At 48.3% G+C, this 23,103-nt stretch overlaps 1 protein-coding gene across 2 annotated transcripts in view; it reads left to right on the top strand.

Moving 5' to 3' along the window:
• Window positions 1-23,103, top strand: part of NPHP3 (nephrocystin 3) — a 303,001-nt gene that overhangs the window by 237,387 nt on the left and 42,511 nt on the right. The gene's annotated exons all lie outside the window — the stretch shown is intronic.

Below are 23,103 nucleotides of genomic sequence, written 5' to 3' on the forward strand. Positions count from 1 at the left end.
TTATATCCTTTTGAGATCTCCAGGACGTCTGTATCCTCGGAGCCTGAATTTCCACTTTGGCTAACTTGACCCGAAGAGCTCTCTGACTGCGACAGTGGCAGGCGGAGACTAAATCCTAGAGGGCAGCAGTGGCGTTGCCCTTTACGGGCCTGGTCGGGAAGGATATTACTGCCTGGATTTCTCAGGCCACTGGGGGTAAGTCCACTTATCTTCCCTCTGCTGCTCCAGCTCCTCGACGGACTTATACCGGTCCTTTAGTGCCCTTTTCAGGTTTTGAGGCCATGCCCCATCACCCGTGGATCTCGATGTAAGAGGCCGAGGCAGAAGTTCAACAACCTTGGTCCAGTTTGAGGGTAGGTCCTCCACCACACCCAACGCATGACGGGCCTCCCTCCCACCTGGGGGATCCCAGGGTGGGCGCTTGTCTGTGCATTTTCGGGGAGGCCTGAGTACAATCATGTCCAGATGCTTGAATTAGGTTTCCAACCGCCTCAGTGTTTCGTCACCACGGGTTTGCCGGTTTCCGACAGCAAGAGGGTCGTCCTGCAGGCAGCGTTCCAGTAGCTTCTATCCGCAAGGGTGCTGATCCCTGTTTCCTCACATCATCGGATGCGGGGCTGTTTCTCAGGCCTTTTTCCCGTACCGAAAACGGACAGCTCGACCAGGCCTATTCTGAACTTAAAGGATCTCATTCCATTTTTGAGGAATCCCTTCAGTCGGTTATTGCCAGTTTGGAGCAAAACGAGTTTAGCCGTCCTTAGACCTCAAGGATGCCTGCTTCTGTGTTCCCGTTTGGCTTCCTCATTAGGCTTTTCTCAGGTTCGCGATCACTTTCAGACCCTTCCGTTCAGTCTCTGTTCCGCTTCCAGGGTGTTCACGAAGGTCATGGCAGTCAGGATGGCCCTACTTCAAGGGCAGGGAGTGACGTTTGTCCCCTAAGCTGGACAATCTAATGCTGGAAACCCACTCTGCAGACCTGTTGCTTCAGAATATCCAGATCTTCTGATTCGGCACGGGTCTCCTTTATGCCCCTCGCACAGTCTTAGTTCTTTGGGATGATTCTCAACACTATCCGTCAAGGGATTTTTCCTTCCTCAGGACAAGCCCCTCTCTTCAGTCAAGTGCGGCGCTGAGATAGGTCACCAAAGTCCTCCTCTGGGCGGAGACAACGATCTTCATTCCAGGGGTGGAAAAGCGGGAATCCGATTATCTCAGCCGCCAGGTCAGGCACCCGAGTGAGTGGACACTCAATCCCCGGTGTTTCGTCACCGGTCCGCCGATGGGAGAGACCTCTGATCGGCCTCATGGCGTTCCGACTTACTTTTCAACTGCCTCTTTACTACTCTCGGACGAGAGCCCTGGCGGCAGTAGCCGTGGATGCCCTCACGGCTACTTGGAACATCTGGTTAGTTTATCTTTCCTCTTTTCCTGTTGCTACCTCGGTTTCCACAACGCATAAAGGGAGAATATGCGCTTGTCCTCCTAGTGACTCCAGATTGGCCACGCACTTAGAACTCCGCCCTACACCTGTTGTCAGTAGAGGAGCCTTGGCACCTGCCTCTCTGGGATGATCTACTGCAACGGGGTCCTTTTCTTTGTTCAGCCTTCCGCAGGCTTCGTTTGACGGCGTGGCTGTTAGCCAGACCTTCTAAGAGGTTATACCTAATATGCTCCGAGATCAGAAGTCAGTCATTTTGTTTAGCTATTACCAAAACTTGGAAACTTTATGTGGCCTGGTGTGAACGACGAGAGGTTTCCCCTTCGGTTCTTCATTTCTCTAGGTGGTTTTCTCGGCAGAGCTTCAATTAGATTCACCTGAGGTTCAGGTCTCTGCTTTTTCGGTTTTCTTCCATAGGAAATTAGCCTTGCTGGCGGAAGTTCGGCTTTCTTGCAGAGAGTTCTCTAAACGCAACCTCCCTTTCGCCCTCCAACGGCACTGTGGGACCTAAAACTGGTTCTCACTTTTCTGCAGTCTCCGTTTTTTGAATTTCTGGAATCGGTGGAGATGAAATAGCTCACCTGGATGGGGGTCCTTCTCCTGGCTCTGACTTTGGCCAGATGGATGTCGAAACTTGGTTCTATCTCTTTCTCTCTCTCTCTTGTCTGCCTTCTTGCCTGATATTCCATGAGGATATGGCTGAGCTTCATGCTCAGATGTTGTTTCTTCCAAAGGTGCTGTTCGCTTTTCACATAAATCAGCCACTTGGGTTTTCGACCCTCTCGGCGGATTCACCAAATTCGAGATATTTGGATGTTGTCAGGGCGCTCCGACTCTCGTGGAGAGGACTTCAACTATTTGGAAGTCTGATTTCTTATTTGTTCTGTACGATGCTCCCGTCCTGGATGGCCAGTTTCCAAGCAGACGGTGGCCCGTTGGATCCATCTGACCATAAGTCAGGCTTATTTGGCGGTTGCTCGAGAGCCTCCATCTTCCATTTCGGCGCACTCTACATTCTCTGTGGGACCTTCGTGGGTGGCCGCCCGCGGGATTTCCGTGACTACTTCATGTCACGATGCCGCTTGGTCGGGCCATCATATGTTTGTCATGTTTTACAGGTTTTGACACTTTTGCGCCTCTGTGTCACAGTTTGGCCGGGCTGTTTTGCAGGAATCTCAGCGCTCTCCCTCCCGTCTTGGGAGCTCTGGGACATCCCCATTGTATCTGCACTCCAGTGGCACCTAGTGGATGAAGGAGAAATCAGGATTTTGATACTTACCGATAAATCCCTTTCTCCGATCCACAGGGGCCACTGGACGCCCACCCTACACTGTTTTCCCTGCTTCACTTATTTGTTTGCATGTCACTGTGTGACTGCTAGTTTTGTTCAGGTTATCCTTTCACTTTGTTTCCAGGTTTCCTAGGTGTTATCCTGTTTTAAAGGGCTTAGCTAACCTCCTCTACTTTAACGTTGGTCTTTTCCAGCTCTCCTCGGGCACAGTTTTAACTAGACTGGCTTGGAGGGGGGACATAGTAGGGGAGGAGCTAGTCACATGGTTATAAATTTAAAGTGCCAGCCCCCAGTTACTGCCTACTATATCTCCATTGTATCTGCACTCCAGTGGCCCCTGTGGAATCGGAGAAAGGGATTTATCGGTAAGTACCAAAATTCTGATTTTTGCACAGTACACATACTGTATAAACAGTAAAAGACATAAAATATAGCATCACTTATGTTTTATCTTTTTTACTGTTAATATATTATTTATTTATTAACAGTTTCTTTTATAGCGCAGCAAATTCTGTTGCGCTTTACAACTGGACAGAATGAGAAGACAAAACTGGGTAATAACAAAGTCATAGAGGTAGGAGTGCCCTGCTTGCAAGCTTACAATCTATGGGGAAATAGGCATTGCTAAACAAGGACAGGTGTTATTTATTGGTTGTCCACCAGATTGCAAAGGTTCTTGGTGGACTGCATGATATCACATCACAGCAGTGATGAACCAGGATCAGGAAGAAGGGAGAGTGAAGAAAGAAAATATGTGGGGGATATGTGTGGACTGTACTGATGTACCATGTGAATGCAATGATTGCTAACTCCACCCAATACAATCCCCCTTTAAAGCTAAGGCCATAAATTAGCTAAGACAAACAGGCAATACATTCCAATAAGGCTCCCAGTGCGAGATTTAAAAATGCCCCCCCATTCACATAAGAAAAAAATCACGGCCACCACAGGATAAAAAAAAAAAAGTCCTCATTTTACACATTACAGCAGGCAAGTGTCCCCATTTTACACAGCACGGTAGGCAAGTGTCCCCATTTTACACATTGCGGCAGGCACGTGCCCCCATTTTACACATTGCGGCAGGCACGTGCCCCCATTTTACACAGTACAACAGGCATGTGTCCCCATTTTACACATTGCGGCAGGCACGTGCCCCCATTTTACACAGTACGGCAGGCAAGTGTCCCCATTTTACACATTGCGGCAGGAAAGTGTCCCCATTTTACACATTGCGGCAGGAAAGTGTCCCCATTTTACACATTGCGGCAGGCACGTGCCCCCATTTTACACAGCATGGCAGGCAAGTGACCCCATTTTACACATTGCGGCAGGCAAGTGTCCCCATTTTACACATTACGGCAGGCAAGTGTCCCCATTTTACACATTATGGCAGGCACGTGCCCCCATTTTACACATTCCAGCAGGCAAGTGTCCCCATTTTACACATTACGGCAGGCAAGTGTCCCCATTTTACACATTACGGCAGGCAAGTGTCCCCATTTTACACATTATGGCAGGCAAGTGTCCCCATTTTACACATTGCGGCAGGCACGTGCCCCCATTTTACATAGTACAACAGGCAAGTGTCCCCATTTTACCCATTCCGGCAGGCAAGTGTCCCCATTTTCCATATTACGGCAGGCAAGTGTCCCCATTTTACACATTCCGGCAGACAGGTGTCCCCATTTTACACATTCCGGCAGGCAAGCGTCCCCATTTTACACATTCCGGCAGACAAGTGTCCCCATTTTACACAGTACGGCAGGTCGGGGGGGGGGGGGGAGGGAGAGAGGGGGAGAGGGGCTGACTTACATTTGAAGCGGTTCTTCCCGCTCTTCAGCCGCCTCTCCCTCATCTGCGCAGCGCTGGCCGGCTTGGCTCCCCCTTCTCCCTCCTCCCGAGTGCCCAGCTCGGGGGGCGGGGTTTCGCGGAATGACGCGATTGCGTCGTGACGTCACGACGCAAACGCGTCATTCCGCAAAACCCCGCCCCCTGAGCTGGGCACTCGGGAGGAGAGGGGAGGGGGTTTGAAAGTGCTCAGGAAGTGCCGCGGCGGGCGCCCTGTGCGGTTGCACGGCTCGCCCGCCGCAAGAAACGGCACTGCCTATGTAATACAACACAGCTATGCCACACAATCCTATTTCATTTGCATTCGATGGTAGTAATGATAGTTCAATGTACCTATGTAATACAACACAGCTATGCCACACAATCCTATTTCATTTGCATTCGATGGTAGTAATGATAGTTCAATGTACCTATGTAATACAACACAGCTATGCCAGACAATCCTATTTCATTTGCATTCGATGGTAGTAAGGATAGTTCAATGTACCTATGTAATACAACATTGCATTGTTTGTATGAAGAGAGTGTGGTCAACAGTGTCAAAAGCAGCAGAGAGATCTAGAAGAATGAGAAGTGAGTAATGGCCTTTAGACTTTGCAGTGACCAGATCATTCACTACTTTAGTCAGTGCTGTCTCTGTGGAGTGTTGGGAGGGAAAGCCTGATTGATGTGGGTCCAACAAGTTGTTTGAGTTAAGGAAAAGTAGCCACGCAGCTGCATTCAGAATGCATTGTAATGTTGAGAGTCTCTTCTTGGTAAGACCAGTAAGAAAACTATTGCAATAATCAATGCGGGAGATAATGAGAGCATGGAATACAGTTTTAGCAGTGTTTTGTGTAAGTTTTGATCGTATTTTGGATAGGTTTCTTAGATGCATGTAACATGATTTTGAGACAGATTAAATGTGGGGAGCAAAGGACAGTTCTGAGTCAAGTATGACACCTAGGCAACGAGCTTGTGGTGTAGGGTTGATTGTCGAGTTCTCAACAGTGATAGAAATATCAGGTTGGTAACTGGTATTGGCCAGTGGAAATATAATTAACTCTGTTTTGGAAATACAGAGTTTGAGGTGGCGAGATGACATGCAAGATGAAACAGCAGAGAGGAATTCAGTGACCTGGCCCAATACAGATAGAGACAAATCAGCAGAAGATAGGTAGATTTGAGTATCATCTTCGTACAGATGATACTGAAATCCAAATGAGCTGATTAGTTTCCCAAGAGATGAGGTATACATTGAGAAAAGCAGAGGACCTAAGACTGAGCCCTGCGGTACTCCAACTGAAAGAGGTAGCGAAGAGGAGGTAGATTCAGAGAAACGGACACTGAAAGAGCGATTAGATAGGTAGGATAGGGACCAAGAGAGGGCCGTGTCCTGAAGACCTAGGGATTACATAGAAACCTAGAATTTGACGGCAGATAAGAAACACTTGGCCCATCTAGTCTGCCCGTTTTATTTTTTATCCTTTAGGTAATCTCAACCCTTTTTGAACCTTAATTCTTTGTAAGGATATTCATATGCCTATCCCAAGCATGTTTAAATTGCTCTACAGTCTTAGCCTCTACCACCTCTGATGGGAGGCTATTCCACTTATCCACTACCCTTTCTGTAAAATAATTTCTCTAACGTCCTAGTGGATGCTGGGACTCCGTCAGGACCATGGGGAATAGCGGGCTCCGCAGGAGACAGGGCACATCTAAAAAAGCTTTTAGGTCACATGGTGCGTACTGGCTCCTCCCCCTATACCCTCCTCCAAGCCTCAGTTAGGTTTTTGTGCCCGTCCGAGAGGGTGCAATCTAGGTGGCTCTCCTAAAGAGCTGTTTAGAAAAGTTTTTTTTTAGGTTTCAATCTCAGTGATTCCTGCTGGCAACAGGATCACTGCATCGAGGGACTTAGGGGAGAGATTTCCAACTCACCTGCGTGCAGGATGGATTGGAGTCTTAGGCTACTGGACACTTAGCTCCAGAGGGAGTCGGAACACAGGTCAGCCTGGGGTTCGTCCCGGAGCCGCGCCGCCGATCCCCCTTACAGACGCTGAAGAGACGGCAGAACGGAGGTCCGGAAAGCAGGCGGCAGAAGACTCCTCAGTCTTCTTGAAGGTAGCGCACAGCACGGCAGCTGTGCGCCATTGTTGTCACACGGCTCACTGACTCAGTCACGGAGGGTGCAGGGCGCTGCTGGGGGCGCCCTGGGCAGCAATATAATTACCTTTAGTGGCAAAATAAATACATCACATATAGCCATTAAGGCTATATGTATGTATTTTAACCCAGGCCAGTTTCTTAAAAACCGGGGAAAAGCCCGCCGAAAAAGGGGCGGAGCTTATTCTCCTCAGCACTCAGCGCCATTTTCCTGCTCAGCTCCGCTTGTGAGGAAGGCTCCCAGGTCTCTCCCCTGCACTGCACTACAGAAACAGGGTAACAAAGAGAAGGGGGGCATAAATTGGCGATATTTATATATTAAGAGCGCATATATAGTAAACAACACCTTCTAGGGTTGTTTATATACATTTATAGCGCTTTTGGTGTGTGCTGGCAAACTCTCCCTCTGTCTCCCCAAAGGGCTAGGGGGTCCTGTCTTCGATTAGAGCATTCCCTGTGTGGCTGCTGTGTGTCGGTACGTGTGTGTCGACATGTATGAGGACGATGTTGGTGTGGAGGCAGAGCAATTGCCGATGATGGTAATGTCACCCCCTAGGGAGTCGACACCGGAATGGATGGCTTTAGTTATGGAATTACGTGATAATGTCAGCACATTACAAAAGTCAGTTGATGAAATAAGACGCCCGGCAAACCAGTTAGTACCGGTTCAGGCGTCTCAGACACCGTCAGGGGCTGTAAAACGTCCTTTACCTCAGTCAGTCGACACGGGTACCGACACAGATGAATCTAGTGTCGACGGTGAAGAAACAAACGTATTTTCCAATAGGGCCACACGTTATATGATCACGGCAATGAAGGAGGCTTTGCAGATCTCTGATACTGCTGGTACCTCAAAAAGGGGTATTATGTGGGGGGTGAAAAAACTACCTGTATTTTTTCCAGAATCAGAGGAATTGAATGACGTGTGTGATGAAGCGTGGGTTTACCCCGATAGAAAACTGCTAATTTCCAAGAAGTTATTGGCATTATACCCTTTCCCACCAGAGGTTAGGGCGCGCTGGGAAACACCCCCTAGGGTGGATAAGGCGCTCACACGTTTATCAAAGCAAGTGGCGTTGCCGTCTCCTGATACGGCCGCCCTCAAGGATCCAGCAGATAGGAGGCTGGAAACTACACTGAAGAGTATATACACACATACTGGTGTTATACTGCGACCGGCAATAGCCTCAGCCTGGATGTGCAGTGCTGGGGTAGTGTGGTTGGATTCTCTGACTGAAAATATTGATACCCTGGATAGGGACAGTATTTTATTGACTCTAGAGCAATTAAAGAATGCTTTCCTTTATATGCGAGATGCTCAGAGGGATGTTTGTACTCTAGCATCAAGAGTAAGCGCGATGTCCATATCTGCCAGAAGAAGTTTATGGACGCGACAGTGGTCAGGTGATGCGGATTCCAAGAGGCATATGGAAGTATTGCCATATAAAGGAGAGGAATTGTTTGGGGTCGGTCTTTCGGACCTGGTGGCCACGGCAACTGCCGGCAAATCCACCTTTTTACCTCAGACCCCCTCCCAACAGAAAAAGACACCGTCTTTTCAGCCGCAGTCCTTTCGCTCCTATAAAAAGCGACCAAAAGGACAGTCTTATCTGCCGCGAGGCAGAGGAAAGGGTAAGAAAGGGCAGCAAGCAGCCCCTGCCCAGGAACAGAAGCCCGCCCCGGCTTCTACAAAGCCATCAGCATGACGCTGGGGCTTTACAAGCGGACTCAGGAAAGGTGGGGGGTCGACTCAAGATTTTCAGCAATCAATGGGTTCACTCACAAGTGGACCCGTGGGTCCTGCAGATAGTATCTCAGGGTTACATGCTGGAGTTCGAAAGGTCTCCCCCTCGCCGGTTCCTAAAGTCTGCTTTACCAACGTCTCCCTCAGAAAGGACGTCGGTTTTGGAAGCCATTCACAAGCTGTATTCTCAGCAGGTGATAGTCAAGGTACCCCTCCTACAACAGGGAAAGGGGTATTATTCCACACTATTTGTGGTACCGAAACCGGACGGTTCGGTAAGGCCTATTCTAAATCTGAAATCCTTGAACCTGTACATAAAGAAATTCAAGTTCAAGATGGAGTCACTCAGAGCAGTGATAGCGAATCTGGAAGAAGGAGACTTCATGGTGTCCTTGGACATAAAAGATGCTTATCTACATGTCCCGATTTACCCCTCACACCAAGGGTATCTCAGGTTCGTGATACAAGACTGTCATTATCAGTTTCAAACGCTGCCGTTTGGGTTGTCCACGGCCCCTCGGGTCTTTACCAAGGTAATGTCCGAAATGATGGTTCTTCTACGAAGAAAAGGCGTATTAATTATCCCTTACTTGGACGATCTCCTGATAAGGGCAAAGTCCAGAGAACAGCTGGAAGTCGGTGTAGCGCTAACACAAGTAGTGCTTCAGCAACACGGGTGGATTCTAAATCTTCCAAAATCTCAATTGACCCCGACAACACATCTGCTGTTCCTGGGCATGATTCTGGACACGGTTCAGAAAAAGGTATTTCTCCCGGAAGAGAAAGCAAGGGAGTTATCCGAACTTGTCAAGAACCTCCTAAAACCAGGAACTGTGTCAGTACATCAATGCACAAGAGTCCTGGGAAAGATGGTGGCTTCGTACGAAGCGATTCCATTCGGCAGATTCCATGCACGAACATTTCAGTGGGATCTGCTGGACAAATGGTCCGGATCGCATCTGCACATGCATCAGCGGATAACACTGTCACCGAGAACAAGGTTGTCTCTCCTGTGGTGGTTGCAGACTGCCCATCTGTTAGTGGGCCGCAGATTCGGCATACAGGACTGGGTCCTGGTGACTACGGATGCCAGCCTACGAGGTTGGGGAGCAGTCACAAAGGGAAGAAACTTCCAGGGCGTGTGGTCAAACCTGGAGACGTCTCTTCACATAAATATACTGGAGCTAAGAGCGATCTACAATGCTCTAAGCCTGGCAAAATCGCTGCTTCAGGGTCAGCCGGTGTTGATCCAGTCCGACAACATCACGGCAGTCGCCCACGTAAACCGACAAGGCGGCACGAGAAGCAGGAGTGCAATGGCAGAAGCTGCAAGGATTCTGCGCTGGGCGGAGAATCATGTCGTAGCACTGTCAGCAGTGTTCATCCCGGGAGTGGACAACTGGGAAGCAGATTTCCTCAGCAGACACGACCTTCACCCGGGAGAGTGGGGACTTCATCCAGAAGTTTTCCACATGATTGTGAACCGTTGGGAAAAACCAAAGGTGGACATGATGGCGTCTCGCCTCAACAAAAAATTGGACAGGTATTGCGCCAGGTCAAGAGACCCTCAGGCAATAGCTGTGGACGCTCTGGTAACACCGTGGGTGTACCAGTCAGTGTATGTGTTCCCTCCTCTGCCTCTCATACCAAAGGTACTGAGAATTATACGGAAAAGAGGAGTAAGAACAATACTGGTAGCTCCGGACTGGCCAAGAAGAACTTGGTATCCGGAACTTCAAGAGATGCTCACGGAGGATCCGTGGCCTCTACCTCTAAGAAGGGATCTGCTTCAGCAGGGACCTTGTATGTTCCAAGACTTACCGCGGCTGCGTTTGACGGCATGGCGGTTGAACGCCGGATTCTAAAAGAGAAGGGCATTCCTGAGGAAGTTATTCCTACTTTAATTAAAGCCAGGAAAGAAGTGACCGCACAACATTATCACCGCATTTGGAGAAAATATGTTGCGTGGTGTGAGGCCAAGAAGGCTCCAACGGAAGAATTTCAATTGGGTCGATTCTTACATTTCCTGCAAGCAGGATTGTCTATGGGCCTCAAATTGGGGTCCATTAAAGTTCAAATTTCGGCCTTATCAATTTTCTTCCAGAAGGAATTGGCGTCAGTGCCTGAAGTACAAACTTTTGTCAAAGGTGTACTACATATACAACCCCCAATAGTGCCTCCAGTGGCACCGTGGGATTTGAACGTGGTTCTAAATTTTCTCAAATCTCATTGGTTTGAGCCTTTAAAATCGGTAGATTTAAAATACCTTACATGGAAGGTAACCATGCTGTTGGCCCTGGCTTCAGCCAGGAGAGTTTCGGAGTTGGCAGCTTTGTCATACAAAAGCCCATATCTGATATTCCATTCGGACAGGGCAGAATTGAGGACACGTCCTCAATTTCTCCCTAAGGTGGTTTCGGCATTTCACTTGAACCAGCCTATTGTGGTGCCTGCGGCTACTAGCGACTTGGAGGACTCCAAGTTACTGGACGTTGTCAGAGCATTAAAAATATATATTTCAAGGACAGCTGGAGTCAGAAAATCTGACTCGTTGTTTACATTGTATGCACCCAACAAGTTGGGTGCTCCTGCGTCTAAACAGACGATTGCACGTTGGATATGTAGTACAATCCAACTTGCACATTCTGTGGCAGGCCTGCCACAGCCTAAATCTGTAAAGGCCCATTCCACAAGGAAAGTGGGCTCATCCTGGGCGGCTGCCCGAGGAGTCTCGGCATTACAACTTTGCCGAGCAGCTACGTGGTCAGGGGAGAACACGTTTGTAAAATTTTACAAATTTGATACTCTGGCTAAAGAGGACCTGGAGTTCTCTCATTCGGTGCTGCAGAGTCATCCGCACTCTCCCGCCCGTTTGGGAGCTTTGGTATAATCCCCATGGTCCTGACGGAGTCCCAGCATCCACTAGGACGTTAGAGAAAATAAGAATTTACTTACCGATAATTCTATTTCTCATAGTCCGTAGTGGATGCTGGGCGCCCATCCCAAGTGCGGATTGTCTGCAATGCTTGTACATAGTTATTGTTACAAAAATCGGGTTATTACTGTTGTTGTGAGCCATCTGTTCAGAGGCTACTTCGTTTGTGTTATCATACTGTTAACTGGGTTCAGATCACAAGTTGTACGGTGTGATTGGTGTGGCTGGTATGAGTCTTACCCGGGATTCAAGATCCTTCCTTATTGTGTACGCTCGTCCGGGCACAGTACCTAACTGAGGCTTGGAGGAGGGTCATAGGGGGAGGAGCCAGTACGCACCATGTGACCTAAAAGCTTTTTTAGATGTGCCCTGTCTCCTGCGGAGCCCGCTATTCCCCATGGTCCTGACGGAGTCCCAGCATCCACTACGGACTATGAGAAATAGAATTATCGGTAAGTAAATTCTTATTTTTCCTTAAATTTCCCCTGAACCTGCCTCCCTCCAGTTTCAGTGTATGTCCTCGAGTTCTAATACTTCTCTTCCTTTGAAGAATGTTTCCCTCCTGAACTTTGTGAAACCTTTGGTATATTTGAAAGTTTCTATCATGTCCCCCCTTTCCCTTCTCTCCTCCAAACTATACATGTTAAGATCTTTTAGCCTTTCCGGGTAAGTTTTGTGATGTAGGCCATGCACCATTTTAGTTGCCCTTCTTTGTACACTCTCTAATGTATTTATATCCTTCTGTAGATATGGTCTCCAGAACTGGACACAGTATTCCAGATGAGGCCGCACCAATGACCTATACAGTGGCATTATTACTTCTATTTTCCTGCTACTGATTCCTCTTCCTATGCAACCAAGCATCTGACTTGCCTTTCTCATTGCTTTGTTGCATTGCTTTCCTGCCTTTAAGTCACTTGAAATAGTGACTCCTAAATCCCTTTCCTCCTCAGTAGTTTCCATTATAGTACCCTTGATACTATATGTAGCCTTTGAGTTTTTGAGACCCAAGTGCATGATTTTGCATTTTTTAGCATTAAACTGTAGTTGCCATGTTCTTGACCATTTTTCAAGTCTAGCTAGGTCATCAGTCATTTGTTTTACCCCTCCTGGTGTGTCTACCCTGTTGCATATCTTTGTATCATCTGCAAAAAGGCATACTTTCCCTTCAATACCATTTGCAATGTCACCAACAAAGATATTAAAGAGAACTGGTCCAAGTACAGATCCCTGGGGTACTCCACTGGTAACATTTCCCTCCATAGATTGCACTCCATTTACTACAACTGTCTGTTTCCTATCCTGCAACCAGTTTCTTATCCATTTAACTATTTTATAATTCACCCCCACACTTTCAAGTTTATATAGCAGTCTGCGATGTAGGACAGTGTCAAATGCCTTACTAAAGTCTACTAAGTCTTACTAAGGTCTACAGCTCCCCCTTGATCTATTATTTTCATCACAGAGTCAAAAAAGTCAATAAGATTTGTTTGGCATGATCTCCCACCAGTAAATCCATGCTGTTTTGAATCCTGTAAGTTGTTTGATTTAAGATATTCCACAACTCTTTCTTTTAGTAGTTTTTCCATTACTCTCCCTACTACTGATGTAAGGCTTACTGGTCTGTAGTTACTAGAGATGAGCGGATTCGGTTTTACTCGGTTTTACTCGGTTCTCAAAACCGAATCTTATTGGCTATCCAAAACACGTGACATCCGTGAGCCAATAAGATTCGGTTTTGAGAACCGAGTAAAACCGAGTAAAACCGAATCCGCTCATCTCTAGTAGTTACTTGTTTCTTCCTTGCTTCCACTTTTGTACAGTGGAACTACATTTGCTCTTTTCCAGTCCTCTGGAATGGCACCTGTATTTAGTGACTGGTTAAATAATTCTGTTAATGGTGCCACCAGCACATCTTTTAGCTCTTTGAGTATCCTTGGGTGTATCCCATCTGGCCCCATTGATTTATCCACTTTTAGTTTTGAAAGTTCAGTTAGGACCTTCTCCTCTGTAAATGTACTTTCATCTACCTTATTTTTATGAATGTCCTTGCAACTTAACTCTGGCCCCTTCCCTTCTCCTTCTGTAGTAAATACTAAGCAAAAATAATTATATAGGTGATCTGCTATTGCCTTGTCTCCCTCCACCAAATTCTCATTCTCTGTCTTAAGTCTTATTTCTCATATGTCCTAGAGGATGCTGGGGATGCTTCAAGAACCATGGGGTATAGACGGGATCCGCAGGAGACATGGGCACTTTAAGACTTTAAAAGGGGTGTGAACTGGCTCCTCCCTCTATGTCCCTCCTGCAGACTCCAGTTAGATTATGTGCCCAGTGAGACTGGATGCACACTGAGGAGCTCTCCAGAGTTTCTCAGAAAAAATACTTTTTGTTAGGTTTATTATTTTCAGGGAGACCTGCTGGCAACAGGCTCCCTGCATCGTGGGACTGAGGGGAGAGAAGCAGACCTACTTCTGTGAGTTTCAGGGCTCTGCTTCTTAGGCTACTGGACACCATTAGCTCCAGAGGGTCTGATCGCTAGGTACGCCTAGATGCTCGTTCTTGGAGCCGCGCCGTCAACCCCCTTGCAGAGCCAGAAGTCAGAAGCCGGGTGAGTAGAAGAAGATCAGAAGACTTCAGTGACGGCAGAAGATTTCAGACGGCTTTTAAGGTACCGCGCTGTGCGCCTTGCTCCCACATACAAAACGGCACTGCAGGGTACAGGGCGCAGGGGGGGTCGACCTGGGCAGCATAAAACCTCAATAGCGATTGGCACAAGTGTATACAGTGCCTGGGCACTAAATACAGACCCCCGCCAGTATAAATATGTAAAAATAAGCGGGACTAAAGCGCACCATTAAGGGGACGTGGCTTAGCCCTCACAGCTCTGACCAGCGCCATTTTCTCTTCACAGCTGCAGAGACGCTGAGCCTGGCCTCCCACACTACTGTACAAGTAACAGGGTGCAAAACAGGGGGGGGGGGGTACAAGTGATTTGGTGCTATTTTATTGAATTTAAAAGCGCTAACAGGTCTGGGCAGTATATTACTCGCTTCAGTACCGGGATAGGCGCTGGTTTGTGAGCTGGCAGAACTCCCTCTGTGTTTCTCTAACAGGCTTTGCTGTGGGTCTGTCTCCTATAGCCCCAGTGTGGTTGTGGGTGTCGGTACGCGTGTGTCGACATGTCTGAGGCTGATTGCTCTTCCCAGGAAGAGACTGGAGTGGGGACAGAAAAGGCTGTGGGAGTGACCGTGTCGGCATCGCCGACGGCTGATTGGGCAAATATGTTGAGTGTTTTGAATGCCAGTGTGACTCGGTTGACTAAGAGATTAGATAAATCTGAGTCTAAGAACCAGACATGGAGGAAATCAATCTATGGAGGATGCATTGTCGCAAGCTAAGACCCCTTTGGGGTCACAGAAACGTGCATTTACCCAGATAGCAGATACAGATACCGACACGGACTCTGATTCCAGTGTCGACTATAGTGATGCCAGATTGAATCCTAAACTGGCTAAGAGCATTCAGTACATGATTGTGGCGATAAAAGACGTATTACATATCACGGAGGACCCTGCTGTTCCTGATACAAGGGTCTGTATGTTTAAAGGAAAGAAACCTGAGGTAACGTCCCTCCCTCTCATCAAGTCATTCTCACGGTACCCCCGTCACAACAGGGGGAGAGCTTTTATTCGAGTCTGTTCGTGGTCCCGAAGCCGGATGGCTCAGTCACACCGATTCTGAACCTAAAATCCCTCAATTTCTTTCTAAAAAAATTCAAATTTAAGATGGAATCTCTCCGAGCAGTGATCTCCAGTCTGGAGTAGGGGGATTTTATGGTGTCGGTCGACATAAAGGATGCCTACTTACACGTCCCAATATATCCTCCACATCAGGCTTACCTGAGGTTTGCTGTTCGGGATTGTCATTACCAATTTTAGACGTTGCCGTTGTTATGCACACCAGTGCCTGCAGGAAAGTACTAGTGTCAGAACTGTTATGCACTCCAGTGTCTGCAGGAATGTACTGGTGTTTGAACTGTTATGCAAAACAAATGGACTCACAGACAAACTGGGGAATATGACATAACGTACACAGAAGGTGATAGGGTAACAAAATACACACACAGTGAACAGAGAAGCCCAGAGGCTAAGGAACTGGGTATCTCCCTTGTATTAGAACTGCTCAGATGTAAAAAGCAAGATGTTGTGTTTTAATACGTAGAGAACCCGAAATGCTGTTGCTAAGGGCAACAGCAAAACCCTAAAGGGTTACCAACGGGTGTGGCAGTAAACTCCTTGGTCAGAGATGGAATGATAGACACAAGGAGAGCCTCCACAATCCTGATTCTCACTTGCAGTGCACAGGTTTAAACTTACTGCCACTAAACTGACCCCTGACACCTAGCACAGTGAGACAGGATTAGACAGGCAAGTGTTAGAATACAGCCGCAAACTTGCTAAGTTCACAGAGTAATAATAGAACCCCAGCAAGCTAAACGACTGACTCCAGTCTTACTGCTAGGTCTGGATTGGCAGAGTGTAATACCAAATCCCCAGGCCTATTTGCAGTAAGCAACAAACAAATACAAAGCTACACAGTACTGGCTAACTTTCATGAACTGACTAACCAACAGAGATTCAGCAGCATCTGCTTACCCTGAAAAGAGGCCTTATAAAGCAGGTGCTGTCCACGCCCCACTCAGACCTCACAGACTGTGAGCACAAAAACCAGCACCGGATCCCCTGCCGTGCACAGAGCCTATAACCACTGCACAGCAAAAGACCCGAACCGGAGTATCAGCTGCGCTCAGGTTACTCCACTAGCACTTGTCTCCCGGTTGCCATGACGACGTGGCAGCACAGGGCAGGAGACCCTAACAGTACCCCCCCTCTGACGAGGGGTCAAAGAACCCCTACCACCGGGTTTATCGGGGAACTGCGAGAAGAAAGAGCGTATCAGTCTGGGGGCATGAAGATCACAACTGCGCACCCACGACCGCTCCTCCGGGCCATACCCCTTCCAGTGCACCAAAAATGACAGCCGACCCCGAACCACCTTGGAGTCAAGAATCCTTTCAACAACAAACTCCCTCTGGCCACGTATCAGAAGAGGGGAAGGTCTTCCACTGGAAGAAGGATTACTAATCGCCCGTTTTAAAAGGGAACAATGAAATGTTTTATTGATACCCAAAGAACGGGGCAGATCTAACTGAAATGCCACCGGATTGATAACCCTGGTGATCTTATAAGGGCCGATGAACCGGGGCCCTAACTTATGAGATGGCTGTCTCAACTTCAAATTCTTGGTAGACAACCAGACGAAGTCTCCTAATTTGAAGCTGCAGGGTCTTTTCCGCTTATCAAAAACCCTTTTGGTCACTAATGACACAGACACAAGGGCTTTCTTCACTTTCCGCCAAATACCTCTAAGGACCGAAACCACAGAGGAACCACCAGGCGTGGAGTCCAGGGGGTCAAAAGAATTGGCCTTAGGATGATGCCCATACACACAAAGGAAGGGAGAGATCCCTGTAGCAGAGTGAGCCGCGTTGTTATAGGCAAACTCCGCCATGGACAGATGAGCAACCCAGTCAGTCTGACACTTGGAGACATAACACCTGAGGAACTGCTCCAAGGACTGGTTCACCCTTTCAGTCTGCCCATTAGACTGCGGATGGTAGCCTGACGACAAGCTGACAGAAATCTGGAGATCGGAACAAAATGCCCTCCAGAATTTGGCCACAAACTGGGATCCGCGGTCAGAGACCACATCAAGTGGCAACCCGTGGAGACGCACAACATGCAGCATAAATAATTCAGACAGGCGTCTGGCTGATGGCAGCCCAACCAGTGGAACGAAGTGCGCCATCTTCGAAAACCTGTCAACGACAACCCAGATGGCTGTCATCCCCGAGGATTTGGGCAAGTCCACCACAAAATCCATTGAAATGTGGGTCCATGGCTTAGATGGGATAGAGAGTGGATGTAATGGGCCAACAGGAACCCCTCTAGGAGTCTTATTTCGGGCACAGATGTCACATGCCCGAACCCACTGATCCACATCCTTAGCCACCGAGGGCCACCACACCGCCCTAGATAGCAACTCCCGAGTTCTGGCAATACCCGGGTGACCTGCCGACTTCTTGGCATGGAATTCCAGGAACACTCGCTGTCTTAACCTAGGAGGCACAAACAAAAGACCTACCGGAAGGTCTGGAGGAGCCTGCTCCTGTGCTCTAAGGACTAATGATAAGAGGTCCTGGGTAATGCCCACTTTAATACATGATGGGGAAACAATGGGCAACGGCTCCTCGGTGGTCTCCTGGATTGGAGCAAAACTCCGCGAGAGCGCATCAGCCTTGATGTTTTTTGACCCAGGGCGATATGTTATCAAAAAATTAAAGCGAGCAAAAAACAAAGCCCATCGTGCCTGCCTGGCATCGAGACGCTTCGCTGACTCTAAATATGCCAGATTCTTATGGTCAGTGAGAATTGAGACCACAAACTTAGCCCCCTCAAGCCAGTGTCTCCACTCCTCGAGTGCATCCTTAATAGCCAACAATTCCCGGTTACCCACGTCATAATTCATCTCGGCAGGCGAAAATTTACGGGAAAAGTAAGCACAGGGATGAAGGCGATTATCAGACACTCCCATCTGAGAAAGCACTGCCCCAATACCCATCTCAGAGGCATCCACCTCCACCACAAAAGGACGCTCTGGATCTGGGTGTCGCAGCACCTTGGCCGAAACAAATGCCCTTTTGAGACGGGCAAAAGCCGCTTTAGCCTCACAAGACCAGTGAGCAACATCCGCCCCTTTCTTAGTGAGTGCCACCAAGGGCGCCACTATAGACGAAAATCCAGCGATAAATCGTCTATAAAAATTCGCAAAGCCCAGGAAACGCTGAAGCGCCTTCAAACTAGTGGGCTGCACCCAATCCAGGACTGCCTGTACCTTGGAACCCTCCATTTGGAAACCTTCTGGGGAGATAATATATCCTAGAAATGCGATTTGCTGAACTTCAAATTCGCACTTCTCCAGCTTCGCCCCAAGCCGGTGGTCTCTGAGTTTCTGGAGGACTAAGCGTACATGCTTCCGATGTTCCTCCAGGAAATGGGAGAAGATTAGGATGTCATCTAAGTATACAACTAAGAATCTATCCAAATATTCCCTGAGCACATCATTCATGAAATCCTGGAAGACTGCCGGGGCATTACAGAGCCCAAAAGGCATCACCAAATATTCATAATGCCCTGAGTGGGTATTAAAGGCAGTCTTCCATTCATCCCCCTCTCTTATTCGGATTAGATTGTACGCACCGCGTAGGTCAATCTTAGAAAAAATGGTGGCAGTACGAAGCTGGTCAAACAAGACCGAAATGAGAGGCAGTGGGTATGAGTTTTTAATCGTGATACGGTTCAATTCCCTGAAGTCGATGCAGGGTCGCAACGAACCGTCCTTTTTACCCACGAAGAAGAACCCCGACCCAACTGGAGACTGTGAAGGTCTGATAAATCCCTTAGCCAAGTTCTCCTGAATGTACTCTGCCATAGCCTGAGTCTCAGGACGTGACAGGGAGTACAACCTGCTCTTGGGAAGCTTAGCATTTGGCAACAAATCAATGGCACAGTCATAGGGGCGATGGGGAGGTAGTACCTCTGCAACTTTTTTGGAGAACACGTCCGCAAAATCTGCATAACACCCTGGCAATCCTGGCAAACTTAGCTGCGAGAGCCTGACTGGAAGGCTCAAGCAACTCCTGAAACAATCAGTACCCCAACTAAGAATCTCCCCAGAGACCCAGTCAAATTGAGGATTGTGGGCCCTTAACCAGGGTAACCCCAACACCAATGGGGCAAAAGTACAGACAGTCACATAAAAGGACAATTTTTCAGAGTGTGTGGCTCCAATAAACAAAGAAATCTGGCTAGTGCAAGAGGTAATTTTACCTTGGGATAATGGTTCCCCGTTTAACCCACAAATCTCAATTTCCGATGCCAAGGGTACTAAGGGAACAGAGTGTTTTAGGGCGAATTGGCGGTCCATAAAAACCCCGTCGGCCCCACTGTCCACAAAGGCCTCAGTCTTGACAGTTTGACCGAGGATCTTCAAGGTCACCGGAATGATAAAAGTCTTCTTGGGAAATTCTGACTTCTGGCCTGACAGGATATTTCCCATCACCCTCAGGCCCTGAAGTTTTCCGGCTTTTCTGGGCATGATACTACCACATGACCTTTATTCCCACAGTACAAACACAACCCCTGCTGTCTCCTCCGCGTCTTCTCACGCGAGGAGAGGCGGGTAGCCCCAATCTGCATAGGCTCCTCAGAAAATTCCTCAGAGTCTGAGGTTCCCTTGGGAAGGAAGGAAATCTCAGTCTCCCTTTCAAGCCTACGCTCTCTCAGCCGTCTATCCACCCGGATGGATAACTGCATGAGCTGATCCAAGCTATCAGGCAAGGGATATTGTACCAGTTGGTCCTTTATCTGGTTAGAAAGACCTCTTCGGTACTGGTGTCTCAGGGCTGGGTCATTCCACTGGGTATCATGGGCCAACCTCCGAAACTCCGTACAGTAAACCTCAACTGGCCTTCGCCCTTGCTTAAGGATCGAAATCTGAGCCTCGGCTGAGGCCGTCTTGTCAGGGTCATCATACAACATGCCCAGTGCCGTAAAAAAAGCATCAACACTTTTAAGCGACGGACAGTCAGGCTGCAACCCATATGCCCAGACCTGTGGGTCTCCTTGTAGCAAGGAAATCACTATGCCCACCCGCTGAATCTCCGACCCAGAAGACTGAGGCCTAAGCCGGAAGTATAGCTTGCAGCTCTCCTTGAAACAAAAGAACTGCGAGCGATCTCCAGAAAAACGATCCGGGAGATTTACTTTCGGCTCCTTAACCCCTGCAGGTGCTGCTGCTGCGGGAGCTCCGCCAGCAGCCTGGGAGGTGTGCATTTTAATGGACAAATCATTAAATTGTCGAGTCAGGACCTGCACCTGATCGACCACCTGTTGCAACGTATTTTGAGGGGTATGCTCCATATTCCCACAAAATTTCAACAGGAGTATTAGGCTGCTGAATATGTTATGCACACCAGTGCCTGCAGGAAAGTACTAGTGTCAGAACTGTTATGCACTCCAGTGTCTGCAGGAATGTACTGGTGTTTGAACTGTTATGCAAAACAAATGGACTCACAGACAAACTGGGGAATATGACATAACGTACACAGAAGGTGATAGGGTAACAAAATACACACACAGTGAACAGAGAAGCCCAGAGGCTAAGGAACTGGGTATCTCCCTTGTATTAGAACTGCTCAGATGTAAAAAGCAAGATGTTGTGTTTTAATACGTAGAGAACCCGAAATGCTGTTGCTAAGGGCAACAGCAAAACCCTAAAGGGTTACCAACGGGTGTGGCAGTAAACTCCTTGGTCAGAGATGGAATGATAGACACAAGGAGAGCCTCCACAATCCTGATTCTCACTTGCAGTGCACAGGTTTAAGCTTACTGCCACTAAACTGACCCCTGACACCTAGCACAGTGAGACAGGATTAGACAGGCAAGTGTTAGAATACAGCCGCAAACTTGCTAAGTTCACAGAGTAATAATAGAACCCCAGCAAGCTAAACGACTGACTCCAGTCTTACTGCTAGGTCTGGATTGGCAGAGTGTAATACCAAATCCCCAGGCCTATTTGCAGTAAGCAACAAACAAATACAAAGCTACACAGTACTGGCTAACTTTCATGAACTGACTAACCAACAGAGATTCAGCAGCATCTGCTTACCCTGAAAAGAGGCCTTATAAAGCAGGTGCTGTCCACGCCCCACTCAGACCTCACAGACTGTGAGCACAAAAACCAGCACCGGATCCCCTGCCGTGCACAGAGCCTATAACCACTGCACAGCAAAAGACCCGAACCGGAGTATCAGCTGCGCTCAGGTTACTCCACTAGCACTTGTCTCCCGGTTGCCATGACGACGTGGCAGCACAGGGCAGGAGACCCTAACAGCCGTTTGGTCTGTCCACGGCTCCGAGGATTTTCGCCAAGGTTATGGTGGAAATGATAGTTCTCCTGCGCAAGCAGGGAATCACAATTATCCCATACCTGGACGATCTCCTCATAAAGGCGAGATCTAAGGAACAATTGCTGAAAAACGTTGCGCTCTCACTGACGATTCTGCAACAACATGGTTGGCTCCAAAACTTGCCAAAATCATCAGTATGGCAGGTTCCATGCCAGGGTGTTTCAGTGGGACCTGTTGGACAAATGGTCCGGGTCTCACCTGGACATGCACCGGAAAATAATCCTATCTTCCAGGACCAGGATCTCCCTCCTGTGGTGGCTGCACAGTTCTCACCTTCTGGAGGGACGCAGGTTCGGGATTCAGGATTGGATCCTGGTGACCACAGATGCAATCTCCGAGGCTGGGGAGCAGTCACACGGGCGAGAAATTTTCAGGGAAAATGGTCAAGCCAGGAAGCTTGTCTGCACATAAACATTCTGGAATTAAGGGCCATTTACAATGGCATTCTGCAAGCGGAACTACTTCTTCGCGGTCTGCCCGTCTTGATCCAGTCAGACAACATAACAGCAGTGGCGTACATAAACCGCCAGGACGGAACAAAGAGCAGAGCGGCGATGGCCGAGGCCACAAAAGTTCTTTGCTGGGCGGAGAGACATGCAAGCGCTCTCTCAGCAGTTTTCATTCCAGGAGTGGACAACTGGGAAGCAGACTTCCTCAGCAGACACGATCTCCATCCAGGAGAGTGGAGTCTTCATCAAGAGGTCTTTGCAGAAGTGACAAGTCGTTGGGGAATTCCTGAAATAGACATGATGGCGTCCCGCCTCAACAAGAAACTTCAGAGATATTGTTTGAGTTCGAGGGACCCTCAAGCAATAGCGGTGGACGCCCTAGTGACACCATGGGTGTTTCCGTCGGTCTATGTGTTCCCTCCACTTCCACTCATTCCAAAGGTGATAATGATTATAAGAAGAACAAGGGTTCAGGCGATACTCATTGTTCCAGACAGGCCAAAGAGGGCCTGGTATACAGATCTTCAGGAGTTGCTCATAGAAGATCCCTGGCCTCTTCCTCTACGGGAGGACCTGTTACAACAAGGACCGTGCGTGTATCAAGACATACCGCGGCTGCATTTGACGGCATGACGGTTGAACGCCAAATCCTAGCCCGAAAGGGTATTCCCACACTTCTTCAGGCTAGAAAAGAAGTAACGGCAAAGCATTACCACCGTATTTGGAGGAAATATGTGTCTTGGTGTGAATCCAAGAAGGCTCCTACGGAGGAATTTCAGCTGGGGCGTTTGCTCCATTTTTTGCAAGCAGGTGTGGATGCGGGCCTAAAGTTAGGCTCTATTAAAGTACAAATTTCGGCCTTATCAATCTTCTTTCAGAAAGAATTGGCCTCCCTTCCGGAAGTTCAGACCTTCGTGAAAGGCGTGCTGCACATCCAACCTCCGTTTGTGCCTCCTGTGGCACCGTGAGATCTTAATGTGGTATTGCAGTTCCTGCAATCTCATTGGTTCGAACCTTTGCGTAAGGTTGAGTTGAAATTCCTTACTTGGAAAGTAGTCATGTTGTTGGCCTTGGCATCCGCAAGGTGGGTATCTGAGTTGGCGGCTTTGTCTCACAAAAGCCCCTATTTAATCTTCCATGCTGATAGAGCGGAGTTGAGAACT

Source organism: Pseudophryne corroboree, chromosome 5 (assembly GCF_028390025.1).
Source record: "Pseudophryne corroboree isolate aPseCor3 chromosome 5, aPseCor3.hap2, whole genome shotgun sequence".
Taxonomy (NCBI): Eukaryota; Metazoa; Chordata; class Amphibia; order Anura; family Myobatrachidae; genus Pseudophryne; species Pseudophryne corroboree.